The sequence below is a fragment of the Odocoileus virginianus genome, chromosome 20 (genome assembly GCF_023699985.2).
Source record: "Odocoileus virginianus isolate 20LAN1187 ecotype Illinois chromosome 20, Ovbor_1.2, whole genome shotgun sequence".
Classification (NCBI taxonomy): Eukaryota; Metazoa; Chordata; class Mammalia; order Artiodactyla; family Cervidae; genus Odocoileus; species Odocoileus virginianus.
The window spans coordinates 22,373,033-22,393,275 of record NC_069693.1 but is presented as its reverse complement, the minus strand read 5'-3'; the positions used below and the strand labels follow the sequence as shown (position 1 = coordinate 22,393,275).

The following is a 20,243-nucleotide window of genomic DNA, read 5'->3' as shown; positions in this document are numbered from 1 at the left end:
TGTCTCACTCTTTGGGACCCCATGTTCTGTCCATGGAATTCTCCAGACAAGAATACTGGAGTGGGTTGCCATTTCCTCCTCCAGGGGATCTTCCCAACTCAGGGATCGAACCCAAGTCTCCTATATTGCAGGCAGATTCTTTACCATCTTAGCTACCACGAAAGCCCCATTTAATGCTTTCTTACTAAATCTTTTACCTGCATTGCTATTTAGTAGTAGCAGTAAAGATTAAATATTATTTCCTTTACCTTATTTCTCTCTAATACCAACCAATACACTGAAATAATAGTAATATAGCAAAAATAAAATCTAACTGTTAGTGTTGTTATATGCAAAATATGTGCTAAATTCTTAACATGATTTGTTTCAATATTTAATACCCATAATACTGTCAACAGAGACAGAAAAAATAAGAAGTTTAAGGGCCTGATTCAGATTAAATAGCCATTCTCCACATTAATTCATTGTACTCTGTAGTTTGGTACGCTGTAACAATTGAGAGTATGTATGTGTATGCGTGTGTGTGTGTATGCGTGTGTGTTATAGAGGACACTCATAAGTGGAAGTTTGGGAAATGAGTGGGTGAAAAGCAACAGAATTTAAAACATGCTTACTTGCTCATATGATAAATAGAGACCAGTTTCAGGTCAACATTATGCCACCAAATAGAAATCTGTGCTGATATACAAACCAAAGCAAAACTGTCTCTTTCTTTTGGTACTTTAAACAGAGATATAAAATTATTTTAATATGAATTATTAAAGTAGTTTGAACTACATCTACCTGACTAAGGGAAGTAGTGAAATCTCTTTTTTTCCTGACTTCTGCTTCTTGCTTAGTTTTCCTTTATGAATTCATCGAAGCCATTAGTAATATTCCAAATATTTTATCAGTTCTGAATCCTCCCAATAGGTTCATTCAGTATTTGCTCCTCTCTACTCATCATAAACATGCACTAATCCACACTGATCATTTTAACATCCTGAAAATGTTAGAAAACACAGTAATCTTCACCCTGAGAATTAACCAGCACCAAAATATCAGGCCTGCTTAAGCACCCAGATGATTCCATCTGCTCTTTAGCAACATATACTGTGATAGCACCAAGCATTCCCTCTGTCACAAATACCTGGACCAGGAGGCACTTTACTGAATCCCCAAATTGGGAGTAGCTGTGATTTTGGCTTCCAAGCCGTAGAGAGCTGCGGGGGTCAGGCACCAAGTTGCCGCTTGTTTCCTCAGCCACAGACCTAGAAGGGCCTGTCTCAGTGCTCATCTTGGTAAACCCCGACAGCTTCCCGTAACAGGAGCCCCATCTGAGACTAATGAAGAAGCAAAGACGGTTTCTGAAAACCTGTACTACAAAGTATTATGCTGTGGCTCTGAATATACTCCTCTTCATATATTCTCTCTTCTCCCCTCCCTTCCAAATCCATGCCCTTGTTTAGTTCCAGTTTCCATTAAAATGCTATTTGGGCAGCAGATTTCACTGACTGGCTCCATCTCGATGCTGCCATTGCAAAGAAAACACATCTGTCTGACTCTTTATTTAATATAAGGAAAAAAATTGAAATAGCAAAATGTTGTAGTTGCTCTGAGCTATTTCCTAATGAACCAGTTTGTCCCATGAGCTGTAGTGAGGAGGTTCTTCTCCACAGTGAGAACTCTTTATGCATATTAATAGTATGCATGTTTTCCATGTGACTCCTTCTGCCTTGCTCTCACCCCATCCTTTGAATTCATTTAAATAAAAATAATTTATGTGGACATTCCTTCAGTCAGGATTTTTCTCTCCCCCTTTCTTAAAGACATCCATAATATTTCATTGATGCTCTGCATCCAAACCAAGTAGTTATGGTTTTACATATCATTAGGGCTTTATAAAGAACAACAGCGACATCTGCATGTGCTGCAGCGCCAAGGAGACAGGAAAAATACCAAAAACAAACTCTGAATCGGCCTGGAGGTTGTCTGGCTCCCTGCCTCCCCAGCAGCCCCTGCCACCACCATGGATAGGAGTAATTGTACAGTGTAATCACATCATGCCTCCTCTGAATATTCATAGCAGAGACAAAGCTTGGAAGGATAAGGGAGGAGCGGGGATAATTTAAATATAAAACAGCATCTCATTTCCAAATCAACTTGTGCCAGTTAGACTGTGTACCAGAATTCAGTATTAAGCAACATTGTTTTACAGATTGGAAATTGGAAGTTAAGAAGATAGAGAAGAGAAGACACTCAATAAAGAAGGGATGACATTATATTCTCATCTTGACTGAGGAAAAACAAAACAAGACAATAACAACAGTGACAGAATAAAAATACTTAAAGTGATATCTGAAGAGTCACCAACAGTGGCTAACCAGCTGCTGTTTTACCAGGAATGAAATAGCCTATTGAGGGAGCTTTAAAAGCTCCCAATTAATATGTTGTGCATGTATTAGATCTACAAAGAACTCACTGTATTCCTTCTCTCCCCACAAATCCTTCCAATACACACTATTCCCTAACCACCACCTTTCTTTCCTGTCGGTTGCAGGGGGAAAAGATCAGAGCAACAGAATAATTGACTAATCGCTTCAAAAGTGACAACATCCCTCTTCAAAAAGAAAGGACAAAAACAAACACATACAAAAAGGTGACTGTTCATTAATGAAGGGATAAATTACCGATGGCTTCTTCATTCTCTTTAGTTCATTACCCCCCAAAAGAAACAAATATAATCCACACGTTAATACTGGAGAGTCTTCGTTTTCTTTGTTTTAATGTGATGCTCTTTATTTTTTTTTAAGTGTTGGTATTTGTAGAAGCCTGTGCCACTGCATCCCCCAAAGAGCTACTAGTTTCAACCCACTGGAGTTTATATTCCTTTAATTGTCTAGTGCAGGAACATTTCTGCTGTTTTTAAAAATATACCGCTCTGCAGGAATTAGAAGAATCCAAGGTTGTATCCAACTTCAAAGGTTTCCAAGTCATAATGATTTTAGCAAATGTAGAAGACAGATCATGGAACAAGTCCCCGTTTGAAGATAAGCATCATAGGGACCTTTTTTTCTTCCCTCTCTCCCCAACTTTGTACTTCTCCTGGCTCTGAACGCCCCTTGCTAACACGGTTTAATGATATGCAAATGAAATATGCATAAAACCATTCTACTGTATGATGATTAAACACTGGAGACATTAACAGCGGAGGCTTCACTCTTTGTAATAATCCTTCCCAGACCATCCACTTTGATTGCGGAGTTATGGAAACCCATAGCAGTTGGCAGAGAGTGAAAGAGAAGGAAGGAAGGAAAGATGCAGAGACACATCACCCATCTCGGTGCTTCTCCCTCTCCAGGAGAAGTTCCCCCCCTTTGTACTGCATTCCTATTGCTGTCTTTTGTAATCCATCCATGCAGTCGCACCAGAGCGATTAACGGAAAAGAAAAAAACCTCTTTTCTCTTAATGTTTCAAAGCTCATTAGCCAAACGATTATTCCTCATTAACAGCGAAAGCTCATTCATTAAAAGGAAGAATATGCCCAAAAGATGCCAGCGCGGTTAATCCTGAGTCCCGTACTGGGGTGTAAATCCCATACTACTTGTATATTCCATGCGAAGGGGACACGCGCCAATCCACATTTAAAAAAAAGAAAAAAGAAAAAACAGTTTGTGTGTTTTGTAAAATCCACAAGAGCAGCAATTAATATTCCCACTGAATGACTTTATTTATTTATTTTTGTCTCTCCCTTTTGTTTCCAGTGGCTGCCCCTGGCTCAGCGCCCGGTGCCAACAGAACACCTTTCAGGATCCACAGCAACGCAGACAACGTAAGTACCAGTCGTTTCCTGAAACCCTTTTTCAGATTAAAAAAAAACAAAACAAAACAAAACAACCTAAAACATAGAAACAAGCCTCTTTCAACCCTTCTTCTCCCCTGTGTTATGCCACCAGGGTTTCCTAAATAGCACCTTCCAAAGCACTCTGCCTTCAAGTTTGTGCATGTCTGTGTGGCATCCCTCCTCCTCCTCCACTCCCATAGTGGATCCTGTAAAAGGGCTTCGGATCGGCCCCATTCATCTCCCTGGTGATAGCAGTGAACGTAGATAAATCTCTGCCTGCTTGCTGCTGGAGTATGATTTTTATTTTGTCTCCTGTGTATACCTGGGTCAAAAAAAGTGGGATGTATGCACACAAGTACATGCACATACACACGTTTCCTTCTGTCTCTTTCTCTGTCTTCCTCTCCTTTTACTCATACATGCACACATCACACATGTATATGCATAAACATATACACCCACCTATATACATACCCATACCTCCAACCCCAAAACAGACACCTGTCTAAACATTTAAACTGCCTGAAAATAAGTGTATTCATATACACATACAACCTTACACGTGTGTCTATATGCAGTCGATAAGTGCCCATCTTTTAATTTATACCCATCTATATCTCCATTTGAATATTCCCTCTCCTCCCAGCAGAAGCTGCCGTGCAATCGCAATCCAGGCTTGTAGAAGCGGTGTTCTTTCCTTATGATTTCTCCCTGTAGATCTTTCTGCTCCCTTCTCTGCCTTCTTCCGAGCTGTAGAATTGGCACCTCTCCCTGAGGTTTTCCGAATGGCAAGTGGCACCGGCTGTGGCATGCATTCATGCCGCTTCCTATGGCATTTCTCTTCCGATGTCTGCTTTTTCTCTTTGTTTGTTGTTGACTAGGCTGAGTGGTGTTTTTTTTTTAAGTTAATTATAAACGAAGTTGAATAGCAAACAAGGCAACAGCGTGCCCCCCCCCCCAAAAAAAAAGTGCCCTTCTGCTGTAACAGATGCCCAGCTCACCCCTGGCATGGGCAAATGGGCACACAAATTTTGTGGCTGTTAATTTTTTGTTTGTTGCTGCATTTGTTGTTTGTTTTCCTTGTTTCTTTAGATTTTTCAAGGAGTCCAGGATCCCGGCCTCTGCTTGGAACGGAACAGTGTCATGGCGGAGACGACGGCCTTTGTCTTGCTGGGTGTGAAAGCATCCGCTGTGCTGACTCCAATGCGGCAGAACCAAGTTTAAAGGAAAACAAGTGATTAAAGTCAGCTTTGTGCCTCTTTGGTGGAAGATCCCCAAACCCCAAGTAGCCAAGTCCCTGGGTCCGAGGAAGGGCTCGTGGTTGGAGCAGCCAGGCTGTAATCCTGGCACTCGCGCCTTCGGTTGCTGCTCGCTGTTCGCTCCTGGGGGTCTGGATAATCTCCCTTGGCTTTACCGCACTGTCTGGCCCGCATACAGGGCCCCCGTAACATATACCCGCTGCTGCTATCGCACGAAACTGTGGCGTTGCCCCTGAATGGATGGCACGGTGCCAACTCTTCTGCCATCCGCCCTTGCAGCTTTTTTCTTTTCTCCCTCCCTCCCCTTCTTCTCCTCCTCCTCCTCCCGTCGACTTGACGTTAATTAACACACGGGTTAATTGATTTTAAAAGCCGAAGAATTACAGTTAACTTTTCCCACAGGGTACAGACGCCAGCCGCTTGGCACACTCTGCCTTTCGCACTGGTGCAGAGGGGGGGCAGGGAAAGCCCGCAGCAAAACTAGCAACTGCTGGGGAGCGTTCCCTGCTTATTGGAGTAGAGCCGATAGAAGTCGACGTGGCTGGTACTGCCTCATCCTTACAGTGTATATAGCCATTCTGTATTTTGTTAAATAATCAAGGCACAATTCTGTCTTCTCGGTTTGTCTTTCGAAAACAGGGAAACCCTTCAGAAGTTCTTTTTAGGGGGGAAACCCTCCCCCAGACCATTTATTTCATCCATAGTATGCTTTTTTCCATTAATAAGCAAATACTTGGTCCTTTTTTTTTTTAAGTCATAAAGAGGAAGGTTAGCCTCCCCTAAATATCACAGGCAAAGGAAAAGATTTTTTTTAAGGAGAAAGTTCCATAAACTTTCTCTCTATATATCAGTGTTTTGTTTTGTTACTCTTCCTCTCAACTCAAATGAGTTATTTATGGTGAAGAATTTTACTAAGAAAGTAGGTACCTTGTAATCAAAAATGAAATTCATATAAATGCTCTTTTCTTTTTTGTTTGTATGTGTAGATTTTTGTTTTCCCTTCACCCCAATCCCCTGTACAAAATAAAAGCAATTGATACTATAGTTGGGAAGGAGACAGGCAAGGCTGGGAACTTAATGCTTTCACCTTTTCATGCTTTCATTTTATTTCATTTTGTTTTTTAAAAGCACGGAGCAAGTGAAGCGACAAGAGGAATCCATTATGCAAATCGTGTCACTTTGCATAATGTTTCATGACTGGAATATGCAGATGAGTTGTATAATTTATGAGTGCCAGTGTCTGTCTAAAAGTGTTTCACACAATTTACAAAGTGAGCCAAGAGACATGGAGAAGGCAGCTCTTCCAAGTCCATTGCCAGGAAAGCTCTATATATTTTCCTACAAGTGTTCCCTAGTAATATTGAATGCTATTTAAAAGAAATCAAGGTTCCAAATGTTTATGAACATGAAGATTTTTCCTTTCACTCCTTTCAACCAAATTCTTTGCCTAAAAATTTACAAGAAATTACTGGATTCTAAATCATTAATTTTTAGACTCGATTTGGAAAAGAAAAATTACTTGAGCCAAACTTGCCATTTGTATATGGATTTTCCTTTCCATGGCAAGCAATGTCTTAGAGAAACAGACACCTTATCTGGATCTATGAAGGCAGAGAAATGGAATTTCTCATTTTGGTTAATTTTGTGTACCCTGCTGTGAACAACATTTTATAAATTATAGCCTCTTGGATGTTTTAGATATGTAATATGGAAGATTGAGACATCATTATTCTTCTGAAGGCATAATTCTGCTTTCAGAGAAGTCTTCAAGATAGAAATCACATTCAGTTTTAGTTAAGTCAGTTCAGCTGGTCAATCCATGTCTCATTATGAAAACTTTTCTGAGATGATTCTCTACCTTTCGAGAAGTCATAACATCTTTGATAATCTGACTAATCTTGCCTTATATCTTTCCTTTCAGTCATAACAAGGTCTGTGAAAGAGAAGTACTGGGTGCCATGAAAGTGTATACCAGGAGGACCTAAACTTTGAAGGGCATATCAGGAAAGGCTTCTTGAGGAAAGTGAATTCAAGATCAGTTCTGAAAGTTGAAGAGAAATTAGACAAAAGAGGAAGAAAGTATTCTCCACGCAGAGAATATATTTGGTAACTCTTGAGATAAGAAAAGACCATGGTTGCTTGGAAGAACTAGAGTAAAACCAGTGTGGCTACAGTACAGATGATGGGTCATTGGATCATACTGGGAACAGATCAGGAGGTAAGCATGTGGAGAGGTAACCTATTCATTATTAGCATCTATTTTCGGTGCTTGGTCTCTTATGTCATTACTAATTGAATGTACATCATTAAGTTCATATTGAGAACTACTTACCATTATAAAATTTTTAATAAAATAATTTTTTCTTTTTCAAAATCAACTTTTTTTTTTCAGATAAATCTGCTTTTTATTAGGTATGTAAATGGGTTTTTATTACGTCTTATTTCTTTTAAAAATCAATTAAAATTAGTTCTGGTAATATTTATTTCTATACTTAATTTCTAGAGACAAATTTATTTTTTATTTTTTTTTTCTCTTCCATTTATTTTTATTTGTTGGAGGCTAATTACTTTACAACATTGCAGTGGTTTTTGTCATACATTGAAATGAATTAGCCATGGATTTACATGTATTCCCCATCCCGGTCCCCCCTCCCACCTCCCTCTCCACCCCATCCCTCTGGGTCTTCCCAGTGCACCAGGCCTGAGCACTTGTCTCATGCATCCAACCTGGGCTGGTGATCCGTTTCACCCTAGATATACATGTTTCGATGCTGTTCTCTTGAAACATCCTGCCCTCGCCTTCTCCCACAGAGTCCGCAAGTCTGTTCTATACATCAAAATCAACTTAAATGTTGAACGATCAGATTTCTAAATCCAACTTTGTGTGACATACTTCTTTCTGAAGAAGAAACTTTAGTGAAGTTATTTTCAAAAAATTAATAGCCATTTAAGAAAATAAAAATAAGAACATTCCACCTAACAAAAGCAAAATAAATTTTTTTCAAGTATACTTGGAATGTAAACAAAGATAGAGCATTTTCTGGTTCATTTTAAAAAATTAAAATTATTGAAGTCAGACAAAATATATTTTCTGACTAAACTAAACTAAAAATCAGTAACAGAAAGATATCTGGAAAAACCCAAATTTTTGGCAATTAAACACAGGGATCACAGAGGCAGTCACAGGGAAATTAGGAAAATTTTCAATTGATTGACAATAAAAACACATTACAAAATTTGTAAGATACAATTAAAGAAGTACAGAGGAATAAGCTTTTATGCCTTACTTTAGGAACCAAAAAGTTTTGAATCAATAGTCTAAGTATCTTAAGGAAACAAATTAGGCTGAAAACAAGAAGGACATAATAAAGATAACATAAACGGTGAAATTGAGAACAGTAGGGAAAAATCAGTGGCTCAGAGGGTAAAGAATCCTCTTACAATGCAGGAAACTCAGGTTGGATCCCTGGATTGGGAAGATTCCCTGAAGAAGGAAATGGCAACCCACTCCAGTATTCTTGCCTGGAGAATCCCCTGAACACAGGAGTCTGTGTTCAAACACGTGTTCAGAGAGTCAGACACGACTGTGCAACAGCAGTAGGGAAAAATCAGCATACCCAAAAGCTGGTTCTTCACAGAGAATACAAAAATTTTTTAACATCTAGCCAGACTGAATAAGAAAAAAAAATGAGAAGACACAGATTATCAAGACCAAGACTAGAAGTGACATCACTATAGATCTGACAGATAGTAAATGGATAATATGGGATAAGTAAATTAAAAACTTTGTAAATAAATTTGATAAGCTAATTGAAATGGGAAAATTCCTTGAAAGACAAGCTATTAGAATTCAAGAAGAAATAACTTGAAATAGTTTTTGGTCTATTAAAGAAATTGAATTTGTAGTTAAAAATACCTTCCTATTAAAAAACACAGCCCAGATGGTTTCACTGGCAAGTTCTTCCAACATTTAAAAAAGAAATAATATCAGTCCTAAACAACCTCTTTTAGGAAATAAAAAAGGAAGGAACCTTTTCCAACTCATAAAGTCAGCATTGCTCTGATGCCAAAACCAGGCAACTGTAAGAGCAGAGAACTACAGACCAACACATCTCATAAATGTAAGCACAAAAATCTTTACCAAAATGTTAACAAATTGAGTTGAATAATATGCAAAAACAATCCATGACCAAGTCAGTTTTATTCCATAGGTGAAAGGTTGGTTCAACATTCTAAAATCAATTTGATTTACCATATCATCATCACTTTTTTAAAATCATAAACTTAATGAATGTAGAAAAATGAGCCACATTAATCAAAACAATATGATGATGAGATAAGGATACACTCAAAGATTAATGGGGCAGGAGAGAAAGCCCAGAAATAGACACAACTTTTTGATAAAGGGTCAAAGATAATCCACTGGAGAGAGAATAGTCTTTTCAATATTTGACGCTAGAACCAAATAAATAAATAGATGCCTTTACCCATACTTAATGTAAATGTTAATTTTAGATGAATAGTAAAAGAAAATAAAAACCTAATACCATAAAAGTTCTTAAAGATTCATTACGACCTTGGACTAGGCAAAAGATTTTATAGATAGAGGGGAAAGAAACCTGGACCATAAATGAAAAAGTTAAGTTGGACTTCAGAGAAATTGAAAAATTTTGATATTGTAATGACAATGTTAAATAGTGAAAAAATAAGGTATAGACTGAGAAAAAATATTTGCAACCTATAATGAGATAAGTTAATCTAAATCAAGCAAAAAGTGACATAGAAGATAGAATTAGTAGATGAAGACATTAAAACAGCCACCACAACTGAATTCCATGTATTCAAGAACTTAGAAGAAATTGGAAACATATTAGGTGTGGATATGAAAGACAAAATAAAAAATACTCTAATTGAATCTGTAGAGACTAAAACTACCATATCTGAGATGAAGACTACCATGTCAGGGACTGACAGATTAGATATTTCAGAAGAACAGATTAGTCAACTCCAAGACCTAAATAGACACTTCCCAAAATGACACACAGAAAGAAAAGTAACACAAAAATAATGGACAGAGAAACAACAAGTTTTGGGCAACTTCATGTGGCCTAATATATGTGCAATTGGAGCCCTTTTAGGACAGATAGAAGGGGGACAAAAAATATACAAGGCAACAGCTCCAACTATCTCAATGAATTCCACATGTTGGTGTATGTTTAATGTGTTCTTTTGGGGAGGTGACATTCATATCCTCTTACTCTACCATCTTTATCCAAACACTGAGTACATCATAGTTTAAATGACCATTTCTCAGTGAACTTTGTTCACTGTAACCAATAATTAATAATTTTATCTTCAGATTTGATTCACATCACTCATCCATCCTTTGGTGTTACTTTAAATTATTTCTTACTTTTGATTTACTGTTTCTGTTTTTAATATCCTTTCTATTGTCTCTGTTGCCTTTCAAAGCTGTTTTCAGTGTACCTTATTACCCTTGTTTCTCTTCCTATTTATTGTCCTTCCCAAGTAGTTCTAGTTCTTGTTGTTACCTCCTCTTTGAAATCTTATATTAAGTTTGAAATTCATTTAGAAATCCTTAGGTTCTTGAGAGTAACAGAGTAGAACCCTCTTAACTAATACAATTGGGGGCCTGTAGTTGGTCAATTAAAGGGCTTCCCAGGTGGCTCACTGGTGAAGAATCCGCCTGCCAAGCAGGAGATGCAGGCAAGATCCCTGGGTTGGAAAGATCCCCTGAGGAAGGAAATGGCAACCCACTCCAGTATTCTTGCCTGGGAAATCCCATGGACAGAGGAGTGTGGCAGGCTACAGTCTGTGGGATTGCAAGAGTTGGACATGACTTAGTGACTAAACAGCAGCAACAAATTTGTCAGTTAACCAAAAAAGTTTATTTATAGCTGGGACTAATAAAAATGTTAATACTTAAGCATTTTACTTTCTTTGAAACATAAAACTGTTTTTATTCACCAGTACTCATAGACTTCCTAGATGGCTCAGTGGTAAAGAATCTGCCTGCCAATGCAAGAGATGCTTGTTCCATCCCTGGGTCAGGAAGATCCCCTGAAGTAGGAAATGGCAAACCCCTCCAGTATTCTTGCCTGGAAAATTCTGTGGACAGAGGAGCCTGGTGGGCTGCAGTCTGTTGCAAAGAATCAGATGTGACTTGAGCACACATGCAGCACCCTCAGATATAAAGCTGGCAAGGTCTTTTTTTGAGTGTAGGTTATTGAATGGTGTTCTCAACACATTCATCAAAATCACACACTAAATGCACAGGTCATGATTTCACATTTTGATTTCTTTGGAGATAGTAAGATATTTGAAACAATTTTAATATAGAATGCTTATAGATATTTACAACTTTTCTTCCAGTCTTTCCCAATGTCTCATTCACACCAAATCCGTGTTAATTTTCAGTCATCTCTTGACTGAGTCCTTTTAGAGCGTTCAGCTGAAGTTTGTTGCTGTTCTTGTTTGTACAGTCTACAGTTTTCTTTTTGCACTCATATTGTATCAGCTTATTTACAGGTGACTAAACTAAGTAATAAAAGTAACAAGTGCAATGTGCATAAACAGTATTGGAGACAAACACAAGTGATTTTTAATAAGCTTCTGCTTAATTGGAGGAAGAAGTGCCTAGCCATACCAGGGGCTAGTGTATTAACCGTGAACTTTCAGCAAGGTGGATATCAGCCATGTTTTAATGGAGAGAAAGAGGAGTGCAGGGCAATATAATGAATCAGCTAAGTGGAGGTTAGTTACTGTAATTTCTACTAAACATTGGGATTAAAGCAGATCAGCAGTTGAATTAGCACATTGGCAGATTGAGGAAGCAAATAAAGGCAAGGGAAAATTTGTGGGCTTGTGTTTGTTTGACTGTTAACACCCAAGTTATTCTCAGGGGTATATTTCACATTCAGCTCTTTTTTAGTGTTATTAAGATGTTAGAGTACAAACCCATTTTAATCTACCAGTTTGTTTGCACTGTTGTAATATGGTTTGGGTTAAGACTGAACTTAGTCATTCAAAATTGCTTTTTTGTGTGCTGGACTGTGAATACTAATGATATGTTCCTTGCCTAAAAGTAAGTGATATTTTATCCTCTCTTCATAAAATAAATAGTTTACCTAAAATAGATCTTAAATTCATTTACACTTCCAAAGTATTTTGAGAATTCTGTTTGGCAGCAGAACTGAAACCAAGGAATAAGTTTAGACTACTTTTTATTAAAATAGTACATCACTTTTAATCTCTTCCTTCAGTGGTTGTGGGATACTGCAGTAAAATGCTGAGATCACCTCACTATGTTCCTCAAATACTTTCTGGCTTTCTGACCATGAACACTGCCTAAGAGTTCAATAAGTAGGTTGATTCTTCCTTCGGGGTTGGCCCCAGGGTTAAAGTTCCTGATAAGCCAAGTTAGAACTTGCATGTAGAAAGAAGATGGGTTGATTAAGTGTATATGAATGCTCCGGGACGAGAACTACTCATGTTCTTTGAGGTTACAATATGATCTTTATTCTGTTTCTTATATTTTATCTGTTTTCATGTTGATTTGCTTTTTTTGGCTTATCTTCAGCCCCATTATAACCAAGCTCTTTCAACATCTGACAAGCGATTGCCATGAAAGCAATCGCCATGAAAGCAATCTTGTATTTTCATGCAGTTGTTTTAGTGGAAGTTTTGCATTCTATTCCTTTTTTCCTTTTCATTTATTCCAAACCTGTTTCCTGTTTTACCTTTTTATAAATAAGATAAGCTAAGGAAGACAAATTATAATATTGAAGGGTTAATTTTATTTGATTAAATCTCTTTTCCATGACATCTCTAACAGTAAAAATAATGATGATCTCCCTATACACTGGTATTTTATTTACTTTATGTATTAGCCATTTTTAATGTTTTTAAAAGACTTTACATTTTACCACAGGGGAAAAAACAGACCCCATGAATTTAAATACTTACCCAAAGTTAGGGGGCTAGTAAGTAACAGGGCAAGAGTTAATAGCTGAGAAATAGCTATAGTTGGTTCTATACTGAATTTGAAATAGCCATTGTATTTCACAGACTGTATCTTCATATGTACCACCTTTAAATAATTCTGCAATATGATCTTCATCATGGATCACAGCCTTGCCGTGGCAAAGGGGCTTGTGTCACTCAATGAAGCTATGAGCCATGCCATGCCGGGCCACCCGAGACAGATAGGTCACAGTGAAGAGTTCTGACAAAACATGGTCGGCTGAAGGAGGAAATGGCAGCCCACTCCAGTACTCTTGCCGTGAGAACCTCATGAACAGTATGAAAAAGCAAAACACATGACACTGAAAGATGAGCCTCCCAGGTTGGAGGATGTCCAGTATGCTGCCGGAGAAGAGCAGGTGCCAATCACTAATAACTCCAGAGAGAATGAAGCAGCCGGGCCAAAGTGGACGTGCCTGGTGGGGACAGTGAAGCCCAGTGCTATAAAGAACAATAATGCATAGGAACCTGGAATGTTAGGTCCATGAATCAAGGTAAATTGGGCATGGTCAAGCAGGAGATGGAGACTGAACATTAACATCTTAGGAATCAGTGAACTAAAATGGGCAAAGTTAATTCAGATGACCTTTATATCTACTACTGCAGGCAAGAATTCCTTAGAAGAAATGGAGTAGCCCTCATAGTCAACAAGACTCCGAAATGCAGTACTGGGGTGAAACCTCAAAACGACAGAATGATCTCTGTTCATTTCCAAGGCAAACCATTCAACATCACAGTAATCCAAATCTGTGCCCCAATCACTGATGCCAAAGAAGCTAAAGATGACTGGTTTTAAGAAGACTTACAACACCTTCTAGAATGAACACCAAAAAAAGATGTCCTTTCCATCATAGGGAATTGGAATGCAAAAGTAGGAAGTCAAAAGATACCTGGAGTAACAGGCAAGTTTGGCCTTGGAGTACAAAATGAAGTAGGGCAATGGCTAACAAGAGTTTTGTCAAAAGAATACACTGGTCATAGCAAACACCCTTTTCACAAGAACCCAAGAGTCATCTCTACACATGAATATCACCAGATGGTCAATACCAAAATCAGATTGATTATATTCTTTGCAGCTGAAGATGGAGAAGCTCTATACACTTAGCAAAAACAAGACCTGAAGCTGACTGTGGCTCAAATCATGAGCACCTTATAGAAACATTCAGGCTTACATTGAAGAAAGTAGGGAAAACCACTAGGCCATTCAGGTATGACCTAAACCAAATTCCTTATGACTATACAGTGGAAGTGACAAATAGATTCAAGGGGTTAGAACTGATAGCAGAGTGCCTGAAGAAGTATGAGCAGAGGTTTGTAACATTATATAGGAGGCAGTGACTAAAATCATCCCAAAGAAAACATTGTACAGTAGGCAGTGACCAAAGCCGTCCCAAAGAAAAAGCGATGCAAGATGGTAAAGTGATTGTCTGAGGAGGCTTTACAAATAGCTGAGAAAAGAAGAGAGACAAAAGGCAAAGGAGAAAGGGAAAGATATACCCAACTGAATGCAGAATTCCAGAGAACAGAAAGGGAGATAGAAAGGCCGTCTTAAAGGAACAATGCAAAGAAATGAAAGAAAACAATAGAATGGGAAAGAATAGAGATATCTTCAAGAAAATTGATGATAACAAGGGAGCATTTCAGGCGAGGCAAGGAAAGGACAGAAATGATAAGGACCTAACAGAGACTAAGAAGAGGTGGCAAGAATACACAGAAGAACTATACAAAAAAGATCTTAATGACCCAGATAACCACGATAGTGTGGTCACCCACCTAGAGTCAGACATCCTGGAGTGTAAATGGGCCTTTGGAAGCATTACTAGGAACAAGGGTAGTGCAGGTGATGGAATTCCAGCTGAGCTATTTAAAATCCTAAAAGATGATGATGCTGTTAAAGTGCTGTACTGAATGTGTCAGTGAATTTGGAAAACTCAGCAGTTGTCCACAGGACTAGAAAAGGTCAGTTTTCATTCCAGTCTCAAAGAAGAGCAATGTCAAAAATGTTCAAACCACCATAGAATTTTGTTCATTTCTTGTGCTAGCAAGTTTATTCTCAAAACCTTCAAACTAGGCTTCAGTAGTATGTGAACCGAGAACTTCCAGATGTACATGCTGGGTTTCAAAGAGGCCGAGGAACCAGAGATCAAACTGTCAACATTCACTGGATCATGGAGAAAGCAAGAGAGTTGCAGAAAGACATCTGCTTCATCGACTACAGTAAAGCCTGTGACTCTGTGTATCACAACAAACTGTGGAAAATTTTTTAATAAATGGGAATACCAGATCACCTTACCTGTCTCCTGAGAAACCTGTATGCAGGTCAAGAAGCAATAGTTAGAATTGGACATGGAACAACACACTGGTTCAAAATTTGGACAGGAGTGTGGTAAGACTGTGTATTGTCACTTTGCTTGTTTAGCTTCTATGCAGAGTGCATCATGCAAAATGCCAGGCTGGATGAAGCTCAAGCTGGAATCAAGATTGCCAGGAGAAATATCAACAACCTTAGATATGCAGATGATACCACCCTTTTGGCAGAAAGTGAAGAACTAAAGAACCTCCTGATTAAGGTGAAAGAGGAGAGTAAAAAGGCTGGCTTAATACAATATTCAGAAAACTAAGATCATGGTGTCCAGTCCCATCACTTCATGGCAAATAGATGCAGAAACATCAGATTTTATTTTCTTGGGTTCTAAAATCACTGCAGACAATGACTGCAGCCATGAAATGAAAAGACACTTGCTCCTTGGAAGAAAAACTATGACAAACCTAGATAGTAGAGTAAAAAGCAGAAATAAAAATAAAAAGCAGCATTTTGCTGACAAAGGTTTGTATGGTCAAAGCTATGGTTTTTCCAGTAGTTGTGTATGGATGTGAGAGTTGGACCATAAAGAAGGCTGAGCACTGAAGAGTTGATGCTTTCAAACTGTGGTGCTGGAGAAGACTCTTGAGAGTCCCTTGGACAGCAGGAAGATCAAGCCAGTCAATGCTAAAGGAAATCAGTCCTGAATATTCATTGGAAGGACTGATGCTGAAGCTCCAGTATTTTGACCTCATGCAAGGAGCTGACTCACTGAAAAAGACCCTGATACTGGGAAAGATGGAAGTCAGGAGGAGAAGGGGACAACAGAGGATGAGATGGTTGTATGGCATCACTGAATCAATGAACATGAGTTTGAGCAAGCTCCAGGAGATAGTGAAGGACAGGGAAGCCTGGCATGCTGCAGTCCATGGGGTTGCAAGGAGTCAAACAGGACTTAGCGACTGTACAACAACTCAATACCAAAAATGCACCTTACGTATTATATTTTTTTAACTTGAAGAATAACTACATGGAGAACATTTCTTTTTTAATAGTCTCTTGTACTTGTCTCATGAATGCAATCAAGATATTTTCTTAATTCTCTGAGAATATTCATTACAGATCTTATGAGGTTATTTTCTCTTTCTTGATTTCTTTTTCCCTCAAATCCTCTTTTTTTCTTATTTGGCTTTTCAGTGTATCAAGAGAAGACCTTTACTCAAATATTTGGTCCTTGTCTTTCAATTTGTATTCGAGTGTGAGGTACTAAAAAGATCTTTAAAAACTCTTTCTGCATGAATGTGTATTGTTATTTATTGGTGTCAAGTTAGGCAAAATAATTGGTCATTTTGTTATGAACTTCCAAGGATTTTTCTGAGCTCCTCTTTGGAGAGTATAGACTTGGCTTCCAGCATTCTTTGGACCAAGTTTGGGAAAGTAGCTAGTATTATCACTATTTAATACATAGAGTTTCAATAATTCACCAGTTTTGAAGATGAGGATACAGTCTTTCGCCCAATCTGGTACTCCACTTCAGAGTCCCACTGGTTGTACTTCTTCAAAGAGTAAATCTCTAGTCTTCTCCATGGACAAAAGAGAGCCAGTTTCCTCAGCTATATAGTTGGCAAAGGCTACATGTAAGTCTAAGTCTTTCTAATACAGACTTTTACCCAGTCCTCATTGCTTCCTATCTTAGCTATACTCCCACATTCAGAAATATCTAGGACCTACAATTTGTGTCTTTATAAGATTGTAGTATGATTTGACTTGTTTCTGAACTGTCTCTCCCTCCTGGCTTAACCTTCCATTTTCAGACATTCAGTTAATCTGTTTGATTTAATCCATTTCCTTTCTGGCTTCTAAAATTTTAATATTTTTTCTCCTCTCCTGTTTTCTTTGGCCTATGGGTTTATCCCTTTTTGATCATTCTACTTCATTTTAGTGGAGTATTCAAAGGGAAAGTGTAAGTTTTTATGTTCAAGCCACTATCTTTAACTATAAGTCGATCTTCTTGTCTATTGCTTGGCACTATTATGATAACTATCTAATCTACTTGTCATTATTCTCCTTTCTCCAATTCATTTTTGTATCTACCTTCCCCCTACTTCTTCTAGTTCTTTTAAACTTATAGTAGGCAAAGACCTATACTCAAAAAAATCTTTATTTTGGAAAGGGCACTGTTCTTATTAGGAATATATAGTTCTCTTGGTTTATTGTAGAATTTTTTGTCACACTAACTTTGTCATTAGTCAGCAGTATGGCAGAATAAGTGTTTTATACTGTCATCCCCTGACATGTCATCAATTTTTACAATAATTCACAGATAAGAGTATCTTTGTATAAAGTCCAGGAATCCAGTGGGGAAGTTCCAGCACACTGTTCAAGAAAACAACAACAGAGATGCACTGAAAAGAAAGTGAAAGTCACTCAGTCCTGTCCAACTCTACCATCATGGACTGTAGCCCACCAGGCTCCTGCTGTCCAGAGATTTCTCCAGGCAAGAATACTGGAGTGAGTTGCCATTCCCTTCTCCAGGGGGTCTTCCTGACAGAGAGAGAACCCAGGTCTCCTGCATTGCAGACAGAGCCTTAACCATTTGAGCCACCAGGGAAGCCCCAGGATGCACTGAAAAGGGCAGGAATAGTTTCTGCCCACCTATGACACCTCATCCCCAAGTCAGCACAGCTCAGGGCCAAGAGACACCCTCTTGGCCATCAGTTTCCTCCACAAAATAAATCTTAACAAATTTAGGGAGATTAATAGGTTACAAAACAAATATTAGTACATTTAAAAAGATTGAAATCATACCAAGTATCTTTTGTGCCTACAATAACTGAAACTAGGAATGAATAACAGGAAGAAAGCTGGAAAATCTGTAAATATGTGGAAATAAACAAGACTCTTCTAAACAACCGGTGAGTCAAAGAAGAAATCAAAGAGAAATGCCTTAAAACAAATGAAAATATGGAGAAGGAAATGACAACCCACTCCAGTATTCTTGCCTGGGAAATCCCTTGGACAGAGCATCCTGACGGGCTACGTACAGTCCATGGGGTCACAAAAGAGTCAGACCCGACTTAGTGACTAAACCACAACATGAAAGCACCCTGTGCCTGAAACATACCAAAATTTCAGACTCCTAAAAGGAAAGGAGGTATTCAAAACAAACCATATTGTCTGTACAAACTGTTTAGGCACCATGAGCCACTCTCGTCAGGGCGGTGGGAAACCTCATGAAATCCAACTTCCCAGATGTCAGCCATGGTCCAACCTTACAAGGATAGCAGCCAGGCCTCCCTTTTTCTGTACACTAAGCAAAGCTCAGTTGGTAAAGAATCCACCTGTGATGCAGGAGACCCCAGTTTGATTCTTTGGTTGGGGAGATCCACTGGAGAACGGATAGGCTACCCACTCCAGTATTCTTGGGCTTCCCTTGTAGCTCAGCTGGTAAAGAATCCACCTACGATGTGGGAGACCTGGGTTCAATCCCAAGGTTGATAAGATCCCCTGGAGAAGGGAAAAGCTACCCACTCCAGTATTCTGGCCTGGAGAATTCCATGACTGCATATAGTACATGGAGTCACAAACATTCAGACACAACTGAGTGACTTTCACTCACTAAACAAAGGAAACAGACATCTGTGATATCAGTAAGGTTAAAACCATGACTTGCATGTAAACAGAGAAAGGAAATATATCAAAGACTTATTCAATTAATAAAGGAACCTAAAGGTAATAAGTGTGTTGAAAGACTGTCAGTTATCACAGTCCACCAGGAAAGGCAAATGAACTCCATTTGCTGAGTGAGAGAAAAAACAGACTTGTGGACTCTGGGAGAAGGCGAGGGTGGGATGTTTCAGGAGAACAGCATTGAAACATGTATATTATCTAGGGTGAAACAGATCACCAGCCCAGGTTGGGTACATGAGACAAGTGCTCGGACCTGGTGCACTGGGAAGACCCAGAGGGATCGGGTGGAGAGGGAGGTGGGAGGGGGGACTGGGATGGGGAATACATGTAAATCCATGGCTAATTCATATCAATGTATAACAAAAACTACTGTAATGATGTAAAGTAATTAGCCTCCAACTAATAAAAATTAAAAAAAAATAAAATAAAAAAATTTAAAAAAAAATTAAATTAAATTAAAAAAAAAACTGAATAAGTTTTGTACATAGGAGTAAAACAACAAAACAACAAATGGAAACAGAAATGCAACATACCAAAACTAATGGGATGCAGCAAACCAGTTCTACAAAGCAGGTTTTTAGCAATAAATACCTACATTAAACAAAAAGAAGTATCTCAAAAAAAGAAGCATCCTAATTTTATACCTTAGAAAACCAAACTAAGCTCAAAGTTAACAAAAGGAAGGAAATAAATATCAGAGCAGAAATAAATGAAATAAAGGAGAAAAACAATAGAAAAGATCAATAAAAATAAGAGCTGATATTTTGAAAAGATAAGCAAAATTGACAAATTTTTAGTTATACTAAGAAAAAAGAGAGAAGCCTCAAATAAATAAAGTCAGGAATGAAAGTGAAGACATTAAACTGATGCCACAAAAATAAAAGCTATATTAAGAAACTAAGAAAAACACTATGTCAATAAACTGGATAACCTAGAAGAAATGGATAAATTCCTAGAAACTTGCAACCTTTTAAGTCTGAAACATGAAATAGAAAATCTAAACAGACTGGTTTAGGCAATTGAATTATTAATAGTAATAATTTTTAGTAATTATTAATATAAATACCATTATATAAATATAAATAGTAATTAATTATTGATAGTAATAATTGCCATTTCCTCCTC

General features: G+C 38.1%; 1 long non-coding RNA gene across 2 annotated transcripts in view; it reads left to right on the top strand.

Moving 5' to 3' along the window:
* Nucleotides 1-2,004: 2,004 nt before the first annotated feature.
* The window catches only part of LOC139029889 (uncharacterized), a 40,049-nt gene continuing 21,810 nt past the window's right edge, over nucleotides 2,005-20,243 (top strand). The window contains exons 1-4 of one of the 2 annotated variants that reach the window (XR_011482169.1): nucleotides 2,005-2,638; nucleotides 3,745-3,812; nucleotides 4,917-5,058; nucleotides 7,005-7,301. This is a non-coding gene — a long non-coding RNA (uncharacterized lncRNA). Of the gene's footprint in view, nucleotides 2,639-3,422; nucleotides 3,813-4,916; nucleotides 5,059-7,004; nucleotides 7,302-20,243 lie in introns of those variants that run through there. The other variant, XR_011482168.1, reaches the window with a different exon arrangement.